Source organism: Emys orbicularis, chromosome 15, assembly GCF_028017835.1.
Source record: "Emys orbicularis isolate rEmyOrb1 chromosome 15, rEmyOrb1.hap1, whole genome shotgun sequence".
Classification (NCBI taxonomy): domain Eukaryota; kingdom Metazoa; phylum Chordata; order Testudines; family Emydidae; genus Emys; species Emys orbicularis.
Window position 1 is genome coordinate 19519496 of NC_088697.1, and position 19104 is coordinate 19538599.

A 19104-nucleotide genomic window follows, 5' to 3' on the forward strand; every position below is an offset into this window, starting at 1 on the left:
AGTTTTTGTTTTCCACCTATTTTTTTTTTTATTTTTCATCAAAAAACAAAACCTGAACATTTTGGGGTTCACACTGAAAATTTTTTGGGTTTTGCTCAAAATAAAACCTAGAATGATTTTTTTTTAAATGAAAAGTAGAAATTGTCTGCAGAAAGCAGACACTTAATGCAAAAAATGGTAGTTGGTCAAAAATCCAACTTTCTATTGAAAAATAGTTTTGATGGAAAATTTTCAACCAGCCCTAGATAGTTCTCATGGGATGTGCATGGTCTAAACTGCAGTTCATGTGAGCTCCTATGGGCCTATAGGCAAGAGGTGCCTGGAGTTATTAGAAGAGGAAAGTTATTTGTTTACTGTGCACCTGGGGAATTTAGTCCAAGCTAGAGTTGTATCATCCTATACCAAAGTGTAACAAACTCATGGCCACTTAACATTTCCGGCTGCTACTCTGAAATCTATCATTATTCTGCACATCACAGACACTCAAACTTTCACAGAAGCAGTGGGGTTAGAACCCAAGTCCTCCAGCTTTTACCACTTTAGCGAAAGACAAAGAGCAGCAGACGGAGTAAGAGTGAACAGCTGTGCGGCTTCCCAAACATGTGATGCATCTTTCAGGGCGTGTACAACAGGGATACTTCAGAATACCACACAAACTGGCCCCAGCCAATTACTGTTGAACACGGTGCTATTTGGAATCATGGCACGGCCAGGAATACAATAATACCATGCACTATTTTACTGCATAGCTTGCTGGGAAATATTTGATCTTCCTTTGCTAATTGTAATTTTAACACTTGTCCTTTGGAGAAAGGACTAACCTCCTCAGAAGGCCACGCATCCCACCACGATCCTGATGAATGACTAACTGTATGCTTGCAAGTGATGGTCTGGAGGGAATCAATCAATCAATGAGTGCTTATCCACCTTTGCATGGGGGAGTAATTAACGCTCATTTGCTGAAGGGACTGTTTATGTAAATAACAAGTTCATGGCTGTTGCATTTGACAGATAGCTGAGGGGGCGGGGAGGTGGAACATGTGACAGTCAGTGGCACCTGCATGGGAAGGACAAAGAGATGTGGAGAATGGAGAGTGCCTGCGCAACTCTGTTTGCCACCAGTAAAGCTGTGTTGTTTGTGCTGCTTGGTGATGCAACTGATCTGAAGGAGCAGCCCGGGCCCTGCCTTGCTGGCTCTGGATTTGAGTGCTGGTATTAACCCTCTGACAGAGATGAATCCCTGTCCTGCTGCCCGGTCTGCAAATTGCCCAGCAGTGACAAGAATATTTTGTACTTGGAAATGGTGAGGATGTCCATCCAGTGTGAGAGCGTGGCTTGGGATTGCAGGAGGCTGCGATACTGCTCCGGCCTATGAACATGCTCCTTTGGAAGGAGGAGCTGATAAGGATAGTCATTCAGCACAGCCTTCATAAGAACAGCCCTTTCGCTCAGGGCTGCAGATAAAGGTCTTCTTCATTACCCCAAAAGAACCTGGCCAGCCCCCTGGTGAATCTAACATGGGGCCTAGGGGGTGCTGAGCTGGTGAGGGAGTAAGCAAGTGTGGCTCGAAGATGCAACCACCTGAAGATGGCATGGCATGAAAATGCATGAGTTAAAGGGTACCGCAGATGAACAGCACAGAGTCAGGGAAGGTGGGTACTTTCCTTCCTGGAGCTTGTGTATGTGGTTGCTGGGAAATGGAGCTGAGATGGGACTTCTGCCATTCCCAGAGGAATCCCAACCTTAGTTTCATAAGGGAGGAGAGCCAGAGACTCCATGAAGTCCACTAGGGATTTTGCTATTGCTATCGAGTTTACATGGAAAGCACTCAGATACTGTGGTGATGGGCAGCCTTATAAACCCTAAGGATGTCTATACTGCAATAAAAAAAAAACCCTGGCATGGCTGTGGCTAGCCCAGGTCAGCTGGCTTGGGCTCATGGGGCTTGGGATGCAGGGCTATAAAATTGCAGTGTGGATGTTCAGTCTCAGGCTGGGGGGAGGGTCACGGAGCCTGGGCTCCAGCCCAAGCCGGAGTGTCCACACTGCTATTTTAGCCCTATAAGCCCCGGTCAGTTGACTGGTGCTCTGAGCCTCGGTGCCACAGGTTTTTATTGCAGTGTAGACATACACTCAGATAGAGTTCTGGTGTCTCACTTTGTAGATGCCTAACTCAAGGCAGTGTGGCCTATGGGATAGATCACTGGCCTGGATGCAGGGAAGTTGGGTTCCATTCCTGCCTCTTCCACAGGCCTGCTGGGTGACCTTGGGCAAGTCTGTGCCTCAGTTTCCCCATATATAAAATAATGAAAACACTACTGCGGAATAGACCTCCTTTATAAAGAGCTTTGAGATCTACAGATAAAATGTGCTATGGAAGAGCTACGTCTTGTTATTAATAATAATAATAGAAGGGGCCTGCTGTACAGAAAGTGTCTACCCTTTCTTAAAAGTTCCTATTTAAGAAAGCCCAAGAGGAACACACCAAAACTGAGGTACTCTGAATCACTAGTCCCACTTGAAAATGTGGGTCTCAGGAGGGGCAGTGGGTGGGTGTATTTCATTTAGATATTCCCATTCTCAGTCCCTCACACTATACCCTATCCCCAGTGCCACACAGCTAGCACTTCCAGACTGATTATATGTGTGTGTGTGTGTGTGTATGTATATATATATATGATGCCATGTATATATATCTTGCATACATATCAGAGTGCAAAAGGGGATTAGTCACATGCACAGAGCTCTTTCAGGTTTCAGAGTAGCAGCCGTGTTAGTCTGTATCCATAAAAAGAACGAGGAGTACTTGTGGCACCTTAGAGACTAAAAAATAACAGGAGTACTTGTGGCACCTTAGAGACTAACAAATTTATTAGAGCATAAGCTTTCGTGGGCTACAGCCCACTTCATCGGTCTTCTCATTTCTACTCCCTTATTTCCCTTCTATGCATCTACATGTGGAGGGTTGTTTTTAAGTGTTTTTATTAGGTTGAGCTTGCTTGGGGAAGCCCATTATAAATCAGAGTATTATTAGGACCAATGATAATTTGTCCTCCCCCGCCGTGAGGAAAATATTGTTACTCCCATTTTTCAGATTGGGGAAACTGAGGCAGAGAGTGGCTAAGAGATTTGCTCCACTTCCAAAGGGGATTAGTGCCAGACTCAAGATAAACCTTGAGAGTTGCTGGAGCCTGGTGCTGTGCTCAGACCATGTGGGGGAGGGATAGCTCAGTGGTTTGAGCACTGGCCTGCTAAACCCAGGGTTGTGAGTTCAACCCTTGAGGGGGCCACTTAGGGATCTGGGGCAAAATCAGTACTTGGTCCTGCTAGTGAAGGCAGGGGGCTGGACTTGATGACCTTTCAAGGTCCCTTCCAGTTCTAGGAGATAGGATATCTCCATTAATCTCTAATCTCATGCTGTTCTCCCAGCTGCATGCAGCAGAAAGTGATACAGAGATGTAAAGGGTGCTGTGTGGCTCCCTGTGATGCAGAAGGTGCAGGACAAAGGGGAGGACACTAGTTTGACACACACATTAGCATCCCATGACCCTAGTTCCCAGAATAAGTAGCAGTTTCCACTACACTGCCTGCCCAGATGAACCAGTCCAGGAAACAACTGCACACTACACTCCAGGTACTAGTGAGCGGATAAACATGTGTTACATGGGAGATATGCAGGGACAAGTGGGTATAACTACCAGCAACAGGATAATATAAAATAATAGGCTAACAGGAAAGCCAGCCTGGTGGTGAAATGTATTAGACTGTTGAACCAGTTGAAACTCCAACACTTGAATCATTTGAAATTCAATTGGGCAAAGCCCTTGAGAATAGCCTGCAGAAGACAATCTGGTACTGGTTGTGGAAAATGGACTAAATCATCTCTGATTTCTATTACTAAGTCTCAAACAGCAGGCACATATTATTGGACAGACTTTTCAAAGAACTAAGGCAGGGTAGCTATCTAAGAGTTGAGACACTATGGTAGGAAGGTCAAAAGCAGCTGTGTATGAACCTGGGATAGAGTCTGGGTTCAGTGCTGAGAAGCACCCACAATTTCAGATGCTTCCCAGGGACTGGGAAGAGCTTCTCATGTAGTCGCTTCCATCTCCAACCCTAGATTGGACCACAGTCATGCAGAACAGAGACACAACACAGGGCAGGAAAGCTAAGACGGCATTTCAGAGCCACTGGGAAAGTTCGCTGTGAGGGTTGGTCCACAGTTTCTGGGATGGAAACCTAGTGTTCCTAAAATCCCTTGTTCAAAACCCAACCAGAGCGCACTCAAATGGAGAAGATAACTACACAGGGCCAGAGCCTGCAATGAGTTCTACGTGCCCAGAGTCCCACTGATTAATTCTCATATGGGCTAACCTGAATCCATGCAAGACCCCTGGCAGGAGAAGAGTCTTGCTCATCTACCCTTGCTCACGCCACGATCCCAGCCTCTCTAATTCTCCTCCAAAGAAGGCTTTATCCTCTGGCAAGATCCATTCTCCCTGTCAGCTTCTACATGCCAACAGCCGAGCGAGGGTTCAGTCCCCTCCCAAACTGTCACACGCCATAAAGACTAAATCATTGCTATTCAACCATTCTGCTTCCATCATCATTAATATTCTTAAAAGGATCTTGGAAACACATTTATACAAGGCTACATGAGCGGCTTCTACATTTACTTTCAATTTAAATAATGGTTTTAGCCAAGCTTTTGATGTGCTGTTTACTTTAATTACTGTTTTACCCCTATCTCTGTCTTGACACGGTGTCACTGAATATTTTATGACTTTCCCTGACTCCTCTTTCTCTTCCCAATGTGCAGGAGTCTACGTCTCCCCCCCGTGCCTTCCCTCCACCCCGCAAATTGCATTTCTAACTTTTTCCGGGGCTTGCTGTAAACGAGATGTGGCATGTCACCGAGATTATCCTCCCCTGGTGATTGCAAAGGGGATAAATAAACCAGTAAACAGCTGTTTACCAAGCTGGCATGGAGAGCTGGTACTAAGTAATGCAGGGGCTGACTGGCATGCAGGCAGTCCCTTAAACTGAGGCTCTCTGGGCCACCTGCCTACCCACAATGGCCGAATGAATTGCAGACTAAGCCTAAAAAGAGAACATCAGAAAAATGGGCAGCTTCAAAGTATTCTCAAAGAAAGTGCAATGGGAAAACTTACTCTTATATCTTTATTACTTGTATGATGCTAGAACCTAAGTATTACAGTTAAGGAGGGCTCTCTACGTAAATAGTTCATAGATAAGGTGCCAGTGGATGGTGCTCAAAAATATATAGTGTAATTCCTGGGTTCATTCCTGGCATCTTCAGAAAACAACATCCAGGCGATCTCGTGCACTCTTCGCATGTCTAGGTGTTCTCCGATACAGGCAGTGCTTCACTGAAACCAGGAAACGCTGCACAGCAGAGAGAACAACATTTACAGACAGATTTTTTAAAAATGACAGGCCTCTGCCTCCAATTAGTTTACGGTGTTTTTATTCCCCTGCTCCTAAACCCCTTGAAAACAACCTAGGTGCCAGATCCTCAGCTGGTATAGCTCCACGGAAGTCACAGGACCTACACTGGTATTGCGCCAGCTGAAAATCTGGCCCTTACTCTCTTGGATTCCTGTTTCTGGGCTGGGTAGGAAGCCTATTCTCAAAATTTCACTAAGATGTTACACTCCATGTCTCATCTTTCCGAGTGGTGTACCATCCTATCTAGGCTAGATCTAGGGTTGTTAAATGCTCCAAAGGCCCTTGAGAACTCTTCACAAGTGCTCAAGGGAGAAAAGGAATTTTTCCCAGGAAAACCCTGAGTTTTGATGGGTCTATAACTAGATAACAACAGGGTTGTTTTTTTAAGTAGCCTGTTTATTGGTTTTTCTATGATCTTTAACTACATAGAAACTTGTGGTAAAAGCCATTAGCTAGTTTGGTGAAAAATTTCAAATCAAAGTGCATTTTCCAAACTTATTTCTAACTTTAATTTCAGTAATTTCCTCTCTAACATGGCAGACACTCTTCTATGGACAGAGAAAAAAAGATACCCCCTTTTACATGATTTTTTTGACAAAATTTCAGGATAGTTTACAATACTCATCTTATATCGGAACTGAGATTGCCATCTGAACTATGGAATGACTCCTAATATGGACAGCAAAACAGCTTTACTACCAGAGCCTCAGTTGGTTTCACTAGGTCACTCAATACCTTGGTCTGGATTTTGTACATGTCTAGTATTAAACTCATTTTTATTGTTCTTCTTTGGTTCTTTAATGGTCAGTCTAGAGGTCTATTGTTCTTGGGCCAATGCAGATTATTATTATTCTAATCCCAGGAGCATCTAGAAGTCCCAACCAAGTTCAGGGGCCTATTATTCTATGCAAACACATGGCAAGAGACAGCCCCTACCCCAAAGAGGCTATATCTAATTAGACAAGACAGACAAAGGAGGGAGGGAAACAAAAAGAGAGAGTTGTAGTGAGTTGAACACCATCAGATATCAGGGGCAGCACCAGCAACAGATTACATGTCTCCTCACCCCCTGCCCAGGGCTCTATCCACTGGCTGAACTGGTACTGACTGGAGTGACACACTAAGTACACCCTTTGTAACATGGACACAGCATCTGACTGCCAGTATGGTTCCTGACCACTTCTCTGCTTTGGATGATTTAGCAATGTAAATTCACTAGACCCGAGCACACAGAACCTTTGATCTTGTGGGGAAAATGCCAAGCCAACGTGCAGCAAAGAATGGCCAAAGCAATACAGTAAAAGTAAATTTCACTAGCACAATAAAGGCCAGAGGCGGCAGATAAATGACAGTGCAGAGAAGAGATAAAGAGAAAGATGACAAGAGCACTTCAATGAGTCACTAAATGTACCTGCCCTAATATCTCAACCTGTCGTGGTTGACTCTTTGTTCACACTTAATATAGGCACTGGGCCCATAGCCGGGTAAGAGATCAATAATGCTGCAAAGAAACTGAAGACTAAAAAGTCTCATGGGACAGACAAAATCAAGCTGAACTCCAGGTAATACGTACTAAAGGGAATTGCAAAGACTCCACTCAGGGAGATTACAAGTGCTGTCAGATGCCAGAAGAGAGAGATGTGTAACTCTAGTTATTCAGAGAAACTGAACCCTTAGAACTAACAGTTGTGGGCAGATAACCCTTCCCTGCCTCTCCTTCCTGGGGAAATTGCTTCCAAGGCAGAATGAAAGCTGACACAGAGGAGGTGTCCGTTCGCTAACAGAATCCACTTCCATGCAAATGGGAAAGCTTGAGAACTGCAACAGCATTCGTATCAATTGACAGCATCTGATCCTTCATATGAAGGCAGTTTTTATGATGCCAAGGCAATCCCCTGCTGCAATTCCTGGGGGGCTTCCAATCACAGTAGCTCCACTCTGGGAGATTTCCCTTCCAGATTTCCAAACCAGACCCACCCCACCGCCCTAAGCTCACTGCCCTTTAGATTCATTTATTTAAATGGTTTTGGTACTGGTGAAAGGTGCTGGGCAATTTAAATCCTGGGCAGTGGGTGGAGCCAACAAGAACAACCGACCCCACTTGCTGAGAAGGGAAGGGCTATAGAAACCAGAATGTAGGTGATTATGGGTGACAAAAAATGAAAAACAAGGCGAGCTGTGCAGGAAAACTGAGAGGCATTTGGACCTATGCCTCCATATGGAGACCAGCACATGCAGGAAAGCGGGAGACAAAGCCATGGATCTGAGATAACTTGGCCATCCTGACACTGGTGTGAGACTGACAGCCTGGGAGAACGGAATCTCCTTTCTTCCTGCACGACAAAGACATCACGGCTAGTGGATTCTCCCATGGGCAAGCTTCCCCTGCCCCGTTGCCTCCTGCCGTTGCTCCTCCTCTTTGCTCTGGAAGGCTCCCGCCCGGAAAGCCATGAAAATATTTCAGTCTCCAGGCCCCCTGACTCTCTATGCCGAGACGAACAACAAGGGGACTGCCGTTCCAGTGAGAGCCACTGGCACTCAGGGCACCTGCTGTGGATCCCTGTCCCCATCAGTCACATGGTGGGGGGGGGGGTGAGATTACCTTTCCAAAGACTAGTGAGACTTACAGATGCAAAGTGCTACAGGGGCCTGAATCCAAAACCCATTGAAGTCAATGGAAAGCCTCTTGTAGACTTCAGTAGGCTTTGGATCAGGCCCTGGAAGAGCTAAGGGCTCTTGTTATAAGGGTAGTAGGTACCTAGGAATTGGCAGATCACATCCGAGGTCCATCTAGAATAGTATCCTGCCTATAACAATGGCCAAGCACCACATGCTTCAGGGGAAGGTGTCAGAACCTCGTAGTAGCACATGGGGAATAATCTGCCCCCCAACATATTTTCATAGCATTTAAGGCTAGAAGGGATGATCAGACCATCTAGTCAGACCTCCTGCATAGCACAGACCAATATGTTTCACCCAGTTACCCCGGTACTGAGCTTTCGTTAGACCAAAGCACTTCAGTCCTCAGGAGACTGAACTCTTGTGTGTGCCCCAATGCCTGAGGTCTCTGCAATGGCAGGGAACTGGTTAGCTGACGTGCCAAGAAGAATCCCAGCAGGTGATTCGTGCCCCATGCTGCAGAGGAAGATGAACAATCCTCATATCTCTGTAACCTCCATCTTCCAGCTCAGGCAGAGAAGCTTCTAGCGTCTTTCCTCCTATACGTTACAGGCTCCTCTGAAATAAACCCAACCGCCTTATTTTATTATTATTTTTTAAATAAAGTTCTGCTCCCCCCTTGCCCATCTTCCTGTGTGCATTGTTCATACAACATCTGGTGCCCATGCGGCCTGCCCGGCACAGTGGCTTTCTCTCGTCAAGACATTTGCCCAACATTCCATTCAGTAATTCTTCACGCGTCGGGTGAATTAATTTATCACTCAATGAAATTGCACCGAGCATTAATGAAGCCATTTAGTATTCAGGCAGAAGTCCTCTCTATTTCCACAAGTGCTCCATTGTAGTTCAGCATTTGTTGGGCAGTAATTAATGGTACTTAATCCTTAAATCCTTAAATTGTTTCTAATTTGGTAAGCAGTAAAGTTGTAGTAATCCATTTCTTTGCTGCTTTCCTTCCCTCTGTTCTCAGTACAGCCTATTTTTTATATACTTTTGTAGACCTTCCTCCAGTTTAACCACAGAGGGGCCAAATGGTCTATTGGGTAAGGCACAAGCCAGGGAACCAGGATTCCTGGGTTTTCTTGGTGAATCTGCCACTGACTTGCTGACAAGTCACTTCATCTCTCTCCACCTGCTTCCCCTATTGTGTAATTAAGAGAATGTTTACCTCTCTCACATAGGTCTTGTGAGTGTTAGATAATGGATGTAAATCATTTTGAGCTCTTAAGAAAGAATCATCCACAGACAAAATCTCTGCAAAGGCGTCTCTAGTTATCCCCATTTTACAGAAGGGGAAACCAAGGCACAAAGTGATTCAGAAAGAGAATACGGGTCTCTCGACTCTTAGTCCTGTGTCTAGAAAGCACTGTGTTCAGGAGAGAAATGAGACCAAACTAACACTTCCCCCTTAAACTTCAGGAAAGTTCAGATCCAGAGCTGAACTCTGCAACTAGTAAATTTTTATTGTTAATTTGCTCTAGCACTTTGTTATTAATAATAAACAGCTAATAAACACTACGTACATAGAGTCATGCAAATGCAGGGCCTTGAGAAATCAAATCCAGTCCCCGGCACTGAGGCAGAACAAATAAACGTAGACCATCCCTGACAGGTGTTTGTTTAACCTGTCTTTAAAAACCTCCAATGAGGGGGATTCTACAACCTCCCTTGGAAATCTATTCCAGAGCTTAACTACTGCTTGGTTAAAAGCAACAGAGGGTCCTGTGGCACCTTTAAGACTAACAGAAGTATTGGGAGCATAAGCTTTGGTGGGTAAGAACCTCACTTCTTCAGATGCAAGTAATGGAAATCTCCAGAGGCAGGTATAAATCAGTGTGGAGATAACGAGGTTAGTTCAGTCAGGGAGGATGAGGTGCTCTGCTAGCAGTTGAGGTGTGAACACCAAGGGAGGAGAAACTGCTTCTGTAGTTGGATAGCCATTCACAGTCTTTGTTTAATCCTGATCTGATGGTGTCAAATTTGCAAATGAACTGGAGCTCAGCAGTTTCTCTTTGGAGTCTGGTCCTGACGTTTTTTTGCTGTAAGATGGCTACCTTTACATCTGCTATTGTGTGTCCAGGGAGGTTGAAGTGTTCTCCTACAGGTTTTGGTATATTGCCATTCCTGATATCTGACTTGTGTCCATTTATCCTCTTGCGTAGTGACTGTCCAGTTTGGCCAATGTACATAGCAGAGGGGCATTGCTGGCACATGATGGCATATATAACATTGGTGGACGTGCAGGTGAATGAGCCGGTGATGTTGTAGCTGATCTGGTTAGGTCCTGTGATGGTGTTGCTGGTGTAGATATGTGGGCAGAGTTGGCATCGAGGTTTGTTGCATGGGTTGGTTCCTGAGTTAGAGTTGTTATGGTGCGGTGCGTGGTTGCTGGTGAGAATATGCTTAAGGTTGGCGGGTTGTCTGTGGGCGAGGACTGGCCTGCCTCCCAAGGTCTGTGAAAGTGAGGGATCATTGTCCAGGATGGGTTGTAGATCACTGATGATGCGTTGGAGAGGTTTAAGCTGAGGACTGTAGGTGATGGCCAGTGGAGTTCTATTGGTTTCTTTTTTGGGCCTGTCTTGTAGCAGGAGGCTTCTGGGTACACGTCTGGCTCTGTTGATTTGTTTCTTTATTTCCTTGTGTGGGTATCGTAGTTTTGAGAATGCTTGGTGAAGATCTTGTAGGTGTTGGTCTCTGTCTGAGGGGTTGGAGCAGATGCGATTGTACCTCAGTGCTTGGCTGTAGACGATGGATCGTGTGGTGTGTCCGGGGTGGAAGCTGGAGGCATGAAGATAGGCGTAGCGGTCGGTGGGTTTTCGGTATAGGGTGGTGTTAATGTGGCCATCGCTTATTTGTACGGTGGTGTCTAGGAAGTGGACCTCCCGTGTAGATTGGTCCAGGCTGAGGTTGATGGTGGGGTGGAAGCTGTTGAAATCATGGTGGAATTCTTCCAGGGTCTCCTTCCCATGGGTCCAGATGATGAAGATGTCATCAATGTAGCGTAGGTAGAGAAGGGGCGTGAGTGGACGAGAGCTGAGGAAGCGTTGTTCCAGGTCAGCCATAAAAATGTTGGCATATTGTGGGGCCATGCGGGTGCCCATAGCAGTGCCACTGGTCTGGAGGTATATATTGTCACCAAATTTGAAATAATTGTGCGTGAGGATAAAGTCACAGAGCTCAGCAATAAGTTGTGCTGTGTCATCATCAGGGATACTGTTCCTGACAGCTTGTTCCTGACAGCAAAGACTGTGAATGGCTATCCAACTACAGAAGCAGTTTCTCCTCCCTTGGTGTTCACACCTCAACTGCTAGCAGAGCACCTCACCCTCCCTGACTGAACTAACCTCATTATCTCCATACTGATTTATACCTGCCTCTGGAGATTTCCATTACTTGCATCTGAAGAAGTGAGGTTCTTACCCACGAAAGCTTATGCTCCCAATACTTCTGTTAGTCTTAAAGGTGCCACAGGACCCTCTGTTGCTTTTTACAGATTCAGACTAACACGGCTACCCCTCTGATACTGCTTGGTTAGAAAGTTTTCCCTAATATCTAACCTAAATTTCCCTTGCGGCAGACTAACCCATTTATTTACTAAACCATTATTTCTTGTCCTACCTTCAGTGCACATGGAGAACAATTGATCTCAGTCCTCTTTGTAACAGCCCTTAACGTATTTGTAGACTATTATCAAGTCCCCCCTCAGTCTTCTTGTCTCAAGACTTTTATCGGTTTTGTTGCTATCTTCTGGACTCTCTCCAATCTATTTACATCTTTCCTAAAGTGTGGGTCCCAGAACTGGACACAGTACTACAGCTAAGGCCTCACCAGTGCCAAGCAGAGCAGGACAATTACCTCCTGTATCTTACATACGACACACCTATTAATACACTCCAGAATGATATTGGCCTTTTTAAAAACTCCATCACATTGTTGACTCGTAGACTTTAAGGCCAGAAGGGACCATCATGATCATCTTTCTGACCTCCTGCACACTGCAGGACACAGAACCACACCCACCCATGTAATAGACCCATAACCTCTGGCTGGGTTACTGAAGTCCTCAAATCTTGATGTAAAGTCTTCAAGTTACAGAGAATCCACCATTTACACTAGTTCAAACCTGCAAGTGACCAATGCCCCACTCAGGATCTCTGCCGATATGACCTGGGGGGAAATTCCTTCCAGACCTCAAATATTTAATTTGTGATCTGCTATAGCCCCCAGCTCCTTTTCGGCAATACTATCACCTAGCCCGTTATTCCTCGTTTTGCAGTTGTGCATTTGATTTTTCCTTCCTAAGTACAGTACTTTGCACTTGTCTTTATTGAATTTCACCTTGCTGATTTCAAACCACTTATCCAATTAATTTAGGACATATGAAAGAATGGCCCATGCACAGCGAGTAGGACAAACCTTATCAAGCCATTCCTGTACAGAAGATTCAGATGTAACAGCTGCGCATGGTCATGTTATTCGCTTGAATAAAACCTGAGACTGCTGATTCTAAAGTTCTGAGCGTCTTCTGCCAGAGCTATAGTAGCAAACCCAGGAGTGCGAGAGCAGTAGCAGGCTTATCAAGCTCTATATTTGAGCTAGTTGAATTGTTTTCCCCATCCAAACATGTTTTTTCAAAGAAAAATGGCTTTTTGACCCAAATGAATATTTTTGTGGCAAATGTACATTTTAGGAGAATTATCTGGTTTTTCAGGAAAAACCGTACAAGCCAAAGAAGTGTTGGGTTTTCTGTTTTTTTGTGGCTTTTCCCCTTTTGTCTCCTTTTTTTATCTCCTCCCTCCATTTCCAGTGAAAGAAAAACAGGTCAGGGTTAGGGAGGAAAGTGAGAAGGACAAAAAAAGGAGAGGAAAAAATGAAAGCTAAAACCGATTTTATTTCAGTTTTCATTTAGTCCAAAACCCCAAAAACATATAGCAAATAAATTTCAAGCTAAAGGTACATTTTTCATTTCATGCAATTTTTTCCATGGAAAACATAGATTTTTTTGACCAAAGCTACTCTATATATGATATAGTCACTGGGGGGAGACAAAGAGATGCACTGTGGTTACACAAACATACTCTCACCCACACTTCTAACACTAAGTTCCATCCTTCTCCTAAGCAAAGATTACCTATTGAACCAGACTGCAACACAAGCTTTGGGATGCTAGTTGGGGAATTGGGCTGAGAATGTGAAACCCATTTCACATGCAGCTTTACTTAGCAGACGAAATCGCCAGCCATTTCTGGAGAGGGACATAAAAAGGTCTCCGATTTGCAAGCACCAAGGGGATTGGATGAGAAGAAGCACTTCCAATGTTTTTTGACACTACACTTTGATCAATTTGACAGATTTAATATTATAGAAATATTTCATTTTTCAGTGCGGATGGAAAAGAATCTAATCATCCATCCAGCTGAACTCTAGATTTCTCATGATTCACTGGAAAGGGGATGGGGGGAACAAAAAGAAAAAAAGGAACCAACAACAACCCATACTCTTGATTTAAAATCCAACTTGACCTGAGGTAATTTGTTCATTAGTTCAAACTGTGCGGTTTTCACTCTCCCCTTATATTTTAAGTCATTGCTCTGTTTTTCAAGGTATTATTTAACCAAAGTGGAATCTTATTATGTTTTCTCTCCACATTCATTTTTAAGCGGGGAATAAAGGCGACAGAGGGAAGTTGTACAATTGATTAATGCAGGGAAATGCAGATGGGGCGGAATCGGAGCAACAGTGTAAAATATGGTTTTATAAATATGAATGAAAAAGAAGCAGCAGCCATCTAGTGAGTTCCATGCTGAGCGCCTCAGCTGCCATCTAGCCAGGGGTGACCTTGAGCCATTCCTGAAGGAGGCACCTTCTCAAAAACGCCAGACAATTAAGAAATTAATGGGATGATACTCGATTCTTCAGGAAGTGAACTAGGTCATGTCGACTCGAACACAGTCGGCACTAATGAACTCAACGCATTCTCCAGGCAGTGGGAGTTATACTGGGATAGACTGACTGAGCTTTATATCATTAATAGCACAAGTCACCTTCTCTTTTTGAAGGGGAATTGGCAACAACAGGTTTCTTTCAGTATCCAAACTTTGGTACAGCAAAACGTCTTCAGGATGGTAGGCTTTATAATACATTCTGGGACAGGTCCCCTGCTGGTGCCAATGAGCTTAGCTGCACTGAAGTCAATTGAGTTACAGCAATTTACAGATCGAGGCCTATGTCTGCACAGAGCCATTCAGTCCAGGAAGGTGAGTGATAAAACCAAGGATCTGTCCATTTCTGGTTATTAAAGACCCCAAGGTGGTTTTCTATGGGTTAGAATGCTAACACTGGTGTCCTAGCTACATGGCAACCTTTCTACTCTTTTTAAGTTCCTCACTGCAGTTTTAATTGGATGTATTCACTTCCCGTCCTGAGATACAGTAGAGCAGTGGTTCTCAAACTTTTGTACTGGTGACCCCTTTCACATAGCAAGCCTCTGAGTGTGACCCCCCCCAAATTAAAAATACATTTTAATATATTTAACACCATTATAAATGCAGGAGGCAAAGCGGGGTTTAGGGTGGAGGCTGATAGCTCGCGACCCCCCATGTAATAACCTCGTGACCCCCTGAAGGTTCCCAACCCCCAGTTTGAGAACCCCTGCAGTAGAGGTTGTGTCTGCTGTTAAATGGCTGCCTTGTCCCACCCCAGAGATGGCTGCATTTCATCTGTGCATGGAGTGGTCTCTGCGAACTAGGCCATTCATTGTAATGTGGCCCACGGTGGCCGTTTGGTGGGAGGAGCTGGTAGCCGCCAGTTTGTTCCTAGTAGAATAGAGACACCACATCACAAAGAAGAGCCACCGCCATTGTCCCGCTTGTTGGCAGCCTCAGCAAAAGAAGGGAGGACTGACCATAGCATGGCCTCAGCTCTCAGCCCTAGAGTTGATTACACATTTCCAGGGCAGCATTGGGTGGTGCTGGGTTCTGATGCCACCAGTGCTGTACTTGCCCTGTAACTAGAGCAGGGGCTGCATTCTGTAGTGCTGTCAATCCAGTGCCTCTTAAAAACACTACATTCAGTACCTGACATTGCTTTTCCCATCTGCGAGTGATTATTGCCCGGATGACACACGTGTACCATGCCACACCCAGGATTAAAACATTTCACAACTTGCTTAAAGTCCACCAGGCCGTCCCCATCAGACCCCCCATTACCAAATGCTTCACCCAAGCAGACTATTACTGTACGTAATTTATTCCAACAGAGCCTAGCCACTGCTGGGGTGTGAGTGCTCTTCTCTGCGGGTTTGCCCCCTACACATCCTGCCCTCATCATTCTATATCTCCTCTTTCACCCTTTTCCATCCCTCGATTTTTCTCTCCCTCTGAAATTGTCCTCGTGAGCCAGGCATTAGAATCACAGAACCTCAGGGTTGGAAGAGACCTCAGGAGGTCATCTAGTCCAATCCCCTGCTCAAAGCAGGACCAATCCCCAACTAAATCATCATTATCACATGCTTCTATTTACTCAGGTACAACGTTTTCTGTAACTAAACTGCTTAGCCATCTTGCATTATGAAGTCCCCTAAAGTGTCTTGGGATACAATATGCATGACATTTGCTATAACTGTACCAAAGGGACTATAATAAATCCAGGGTTGGGTTGCACCAAACTTGATCACCAAGCTATTTGTATTTGGTAGTGCTGACCCTGCAGTCCCTACTCAAACTCCATCCGTCAAAGTTTCACCTGTGCCAGGGTTACATTCCTGACCATTATGGATATGAATCTAATTCTGCAAAAGTTTTGAGAGCCTCTTGAGAAGGGCTGGAAAACGTCAGCTGCTACTGACTTCTGCGCAAGTTGAGAACACTCAGGGCCTAGCACGAGTCAGTCTTAAATGCACATATTGTTTTGCATCTTAGATTTGTTTTTTCAATTGGTTATTCCAACAGCACCAGAGGGCCCAAACTGAGATTAGGGGCCCACTGTGCAAGGCCCTGGACATATATACATGAGAGGAAACAGTGCCTACCCTGAGAACAAACAGTCTGAACATTTGCAGATGGGAACCCGAGGCAGAGAAAGCGTATGTGATTTGCCCAACTTCACACAGGACTTTGTGGCAGAGCTAAGAATCAAACCACAGTCCAGTGGAGCCCAGGCAAGGGCCTTAACCATAAAACCAGCCTTGATCCCTTAACATGCAGCTTTTCAGTGGGTCTTATTCTGGCTATTAATGGCATCTCCTGGTGAAGATCAGCAGGATCAGCCTGTGAAATGAGATCAGCTGTGGAAACAGAAGAATGAGTGGTGTCCTACGTCTTGGTGCCAGCTGGAGTTTCAGCAACGTCTGCTGTGACTGCGCTTTAAAGACAGAAGAGGAGTTGAAAATAATGGCACCTAGCACTCGGCTAGCAGTTTACATTTTCACTGTGCTGCATGAACCTTAATTAATTAGTGAATCAAAGCACTGCAGGCAGGAGTCGATATACACGCAACATGATCGGTGCCAAGGGCATGAACCACGAGCAAATCTTGGTTCTTACAAGTTTATAAAACTGGACACCTCCAATTTCACAACACGGCAGAGCAGAACTCAGCCTTCTGGTTACATACTCAGGGCCGTATTGATCACCTCCATTGCCTCGTCTCACTGGGCTGACAGGCAGCCTGGCTCCCTTTTGCAGAGGAGATTTAGAAAAAGGAGAAACTTGTATTAAGCAGAACTAGATAACCGGCCACTTTCGGGTCAAACACTCAGTGGCAAACTCCTGGCACAGCAACAGATCTCCTGTAAAAGCTTGCAAATGACCCGTCTTCAGTTCAGCTCAGTGGCTAAACCCCGAGGCAGCTTTGCTAGCTAGAGATCGGGTCACAGAACAGGACCTGAAAGGCCCACACACTCTGATGTATCCCCTGTATCCCCATTGAGGGCTTTATTAATGCCCTCAGTGGGGATACATCAGAGTGGGAATTCTCTCCATCGCCCAGAGAATATCGACACTCAGACTGCAGCTAGAACTACACCCCTTGAGCTCCCGTCATGTCAGCCTGACTGCTCCGATGGCACCACCAGCACCACCACAGATGAGACAAGTGACTTGGCCACAGTCACACAAGACGTCAGTGGCAGAGTGGGGAATTGAAGCCAGGTCCCAGGCTAGCGCCCTAACCACTGGACCATGCTCCCTTTCGTACTCTCTGCCTGACCATGCTGGGGCCCTGATCTTAGCTGTGGCTTCTAGTCCCTGTTACAGCAACACGTCAGGAATGGTGTTTCACCGCAACGTTTAAGCACGACCTCTTAATGAATCTGTATGAGGCCTGTGAAGGACGTTAAAAAAAAACAACTGCCACAAAACAAAAAGTGAGAGGCCCAGTGCTGTTTACCGCGGGCCGGAGTAAGATGCTGTCTAGGCTCTGGGCTGTTAGAGCCCTGGATACATTAAAATTTTGCCATTGTGTGCCTATTTGCTTGCTTCCCCAGTAACTGCCCAGCTTTTCTTTACAGGAGACAGTTTTAGCCTCGGGAAGTTATGAAAAGCAATAAAAACTAAACGGTTTCTGGGTCACCACCAGAGCCAGTCCCCATGGGTTCTTTAAACAATAATTGCTCCCTCACCTCGGCAACAGGCAGCACTCAGTCCCAAAAGGTTAGTCCATCAACAATTCCTAAACTGTCTGAAGGGCAGTAGCTTCACCCCCAAAGGGCTTTTGAGGCAATTTTTAAACAGCCTCCTTAGCTCACAGGGCTTTTGTTCCACTGACATAACTAAGCAAGAATAGCTACTGCTGTCAGGGTCAGGGGAGTCAGCTCCTTTCTATGCTATTTAGGTTCTTATACCGCCCTCATCACCGTAGTATCTGAGTGTCTTCACCATTGGCTTTACTCTCACTTAAAAATATTCAAGGGTAAATGCTCTCTCTGAGTCTTCAGTGGTCATTAACCTGGGAGGCAAACAGTTTATTCTGAAGCAAGGCAGGTAGTCTTGTAAAACTTGTCAGAACAGTGGCGGGGGAGGGGGGAGGGATGACTGCCTCACAATGAGAAAAGGGGGTCACAGCTGCTTTGGCCGTGACAGAAATGCTTGCTAATATTCAATGGACGGCAGGGCTGGGGGAATCGGGTTGGAGAAAACAGAAAGCAACTTAAATCGTCACCCAAACCTGAACTTCTTACGAAGTTAGGAAAAGTTTGGCTGTTGTTTGTTTTACTTTAAAATTGTTCATGCTGCCTCTGGATGTCCTGGCTGGGACCCCAAGCAGAAGGGCAATACGTATATTTAGATTGTAAACTCCTCGGGGTGGGGAACCACCTTTTTAGTTTTGTCTGTACAGAGCCTAGCACAATGGGGTCTGGTCCACGGCTGGGGCTCCTTACACAATAGAAATAATAAATAACAACATTAGCTTAAGCAGCGACTCTTTGCTGCTTTACAGATCCAGACTAACACAGCTACCCCTTTGATACTTAACATTAGCTTAGGGTCTGTGATTATGTCGCCCTCTAGTGGCTGCTCCCATACACTATAATAGCCTGCTACTGACAGTTCAAGAACTTCACTTTTAGCTCAAGGGGTAGAAACCTACAGCTTTGGTGCTCAAGGTCCCAAGGTTCAATATCTGCATGCCTCCAGCCACAATCTGCTACAAAAACCACGAAAGAGACCCAGAAAAGTCTGTCTATATAGTATTTCCAGACAGGATGAAACCAGGAGACCCTGGAAATGCTGTAAGAAATCCTGACAGTATGAGGGGTTTTTTTTATTGCATCCCTATCTGCTCTAGTATTCCAGAAGCAAGGGCATGGCTGGGATGCTGCTATGGAAGAAGCTCCAGAAGAAGAGGATTTGGATATGCCTTTGCTTCCCAGAACAAAGAGCTAGGGATACATTTGGAAAAGCATCTAAATATTTGGATATTTATCCAAGAAGATCCTTTTGAGGGCTTCATGTTGCTC